The sequence below is a fragment of the Ictidomys tridecemlineatus genome, unplaced genomic scaffold, assembly GCF_052094955.1.
Source record: "Ictidomys tridecemlineatus isolate mIctTri1 unplaced genomic scaffold, mIctTri1.hap1 Scaffold_325, whole genome shotgun sequence".
In the NCBI taxonomy this organism is placed as follows: Eukaryota; Metazoa; Chordata; class Mammalia; order Rodentia; family Sciuridae; genus Ictidomys; species Ictidomys tridecemlineatus.
Window position 1 is genome coordinate 301,905 of NW_027522391.1, and position 3,048 is coordinate 304,952.

Genomic DNA, 3,048 nt, shown 5'->3' on the forward strand with positions numbered 1-3,048 from the left:
TTGTTCCCACTCTTGTACTGTTGAGGAAACTGTGAATTGGCATTATAGAGATATGTATTTAAACATTATTCTAGTTGATTGGTTTCATAGGACTGGGCTTTGAACCCAAGCACTCTGACTCAAAGTTTCAACAATATTCTTTAGAGAAATATTCCAAAGTCAAAATTGGTACTTGATTCCAAATTGGGGCTGATACACAGAGGTGTGAAGAGAGATTTTGATTGGTTTTAGTGTTTCCAGGAAAAAACCAAATAAATAAATAAATAAATAAATAAATAAAATTCAAATGAATAAATAAATTAACAAATAAAAAATCTAACTATCAATTAATATAAAATGTGAAACAAACACAAACCACACAAAGAAGCGCATGTTGAGAATGACAGAAGTTGTGTGGGAGGACTATGAAGAATTCTGAGTACCATTCTATTTTTTAAAATCTTTTAAGTAATTGTTAAATTTACTCAGTATTTATTACTGCCATGACTTTTTTACAGTTTGCATGAATCAAGTTTATTTCATTGTCACTGAACATGTCAGAAGTGATTGAGAAATGTACAGGTAAGGTAAAGAGCAGAGGGTCATGATCGGCAAGTGAGTAAAACAAACCTTGAAACCAAGACAGTGTGGCTACAGATTCTACATGGTCAAAAGCAACAAAGACACTGGGAAGGCATGAGACTGTTACATAGAATTGAATGCAAGATTTTACCAAGAGCCTGGATCAAGCTGAAACTAGGTTGTGTGAATATATAGTATTTATTAAATTATTTAGTAAGTATTTATCTATTGTAGAATTGTTCTACAAAGGAAATACTACAATATTTCTTCATGCTAATATATACTTTTCAAATTTTCAAATAATAAATAATATTTTAATTCTCTAATTATATTTGCATGCATATATGTATATATGTGCAGTGAAAATCTACAAAATTTTCCATTCTTACTATATGTGTAGCATTTAATTTATATGAAATGTATTCATATAAAATCCATTTAATAAGAGAGTTTGTGAAAATATTTGTAACACATACAAGGTTCCATGTGCTACAGAAGTGGAATCTAAATGTTCTTTTTTGAGACAATGTGGTCCACACTGTACATAAATGCAGATAGAGAGGCACTCAGTCACACATGAACTGCACGTTAGGGAGAAGTTATTTAATATGGAAACTCTTTAATAAGTTTCCAGTACAGAAAGTCGCTGCCCTTTGATTTTTCCATTAGAAATTTTGTTCTCTCCTCAGCAGTCTCCTCAGGGCTCCTTTCACATCCTTGTTCCTCAAGGTGTATATGAGGGTGTTTAGGGTGGGAGTCACAACAGCATAAAAGAGTGTGAGGAACATGCCCTGACTGTGGCCAAAGGATCTCTGTGGCTGGATGTACATGACTGAGCTAGTCCCCAAATAAAGGGACACCACTAGTAGATGAGAGCCACAGGTCCCTAGAGCCTTGCGCCAAGCTTGGGATGACTTAATTTTTATCACATCATGCGCGATGAACCCATAGGAGACAGATATCAATGCCATGGGAAGGAGGAGGAGACCTAATGTATCCACAAAAAGCTGGACTTGGTTTGCATTGATGTCAACACATGTCAACTTGATCATGGCAGGTACTTCACACAAGAAGTGGTGGAGGCGATGGAGCCCACATCGAGGAAGCCACAGGGTGATGGTGCTTTGGATGAGAGTATTTCTTACTCAACTTAGCCAGGCTATTCCTGCTAGGGCCTTGCAGAATGATGGGTGCATGACAGTCGTGTAGTTGAGAGGTCTGCAGACAGCCACATAGCGGTCAAATGCCATGATAGTAAGGAGAACACACTCAGTGGAACCTAAGGAGAGGGACACGTAGAGTCGTAGGATACAGCCAGTGGATGTGATGATCTTGGCTGGTCCCCTCAGGTTCCACAACAGCTGGGGCACGATGCTGGTAGTGAAGGCAAGGTCAAAAAAGGAGAGATTAGTGAGGAAGAAGTACATAGGTGTGTGGAGTTTGGAATCCAGGCGGGAGACCATGATGATGGCTGTGTTGCCCACAAGGATCAGAAGATAGGATATCAAAACTACCACAAAAAGGATGATTTCCAACTGGGGCTGGTCTGAGAATCCAAGCAAATAAAACCTCCCTCATGGGTTTCATTGTTTTCTTCCATCAGTCTTCAAAGGTAAAAGAGGAAAATAGAAATTCAATCTAGGGAAGTATCATTATTACTATTTACCTACAACATTTGGGATAAAATCTTAGGTAAGATTCTTAACCAGTGAAATTACACAAAAAAAGGAAAGATAATTATTAAAAGAAATTTAGGAATTTCTTTTAATGCAAAGGCATTTTTGTGTCATTTCTTGGTCACATTAACTATTTGACACCTCCCCTTTTTTTCATGAACTCTCTCTTCCCCCTAATTGTCAAAAGTTACTATTAAAGACAATCTACTTAAGAAAAGCTTCCATGTGGTTGCAGTGACAAAAATCTGACTAACATACCACTCAAACCTGATAATAACAACTTAGAGGAGGAAAAGTTCATTTTGAGCCTATGGTTTCAGAAATTCAGTCCACAGTCAGCCAACTCCATGGTTCTAGGCTTGAGGTGAGATGGAACATCATGGAAGAAGGGCATGGTGGAGGAAACATGCTACTTCATGGTATCTGGGATGCAGGGAGAGAGAGAGAGAGAGAGAGAGAGAGAGAGAGAGAGAGAGAGAGAGAGAGAGAGAGAGAGAGAGGAGCCAGGGGGACAAGGCATAATCCTCAAGAGCACATCAACAGTGACCCACCTCCAGCCATACCCCTCATACCTACAGTTACCACCCAGTACAATGGACCTTTCAGTGATTCATTCATAAAATACATTAGGCTACATTTCTAATAATCTAATCATTTCACCTCTAAATGTTCCTGTATTACCACAGGAGCTTTTGGAAAACTCCTCATATCCAAACTATAACAGTGGCTATCTAAGTGGGAGGGGAGTAACAGGTGAATGCTGAGACTAATTTTAAGCTATCATTGAATGGATTTTTAGTTATCATTGTTC

The 3,048-nt window shown here is 38.2% G+C and overlaps 1 pseudogene; it reads right to left on the bottom strand.

The window, feature by feature from the left end:
* Positions 1-1,226: 1,226 nt before the first annotated feature.
* LOC144373252 (olfactory receptor 2G3-like) lies at positions 1,227-2,798 on the bottom strand (annotated as a pseudogene).
* Positions 2,799-3,048: the final 250 nt, after the last annotated feature.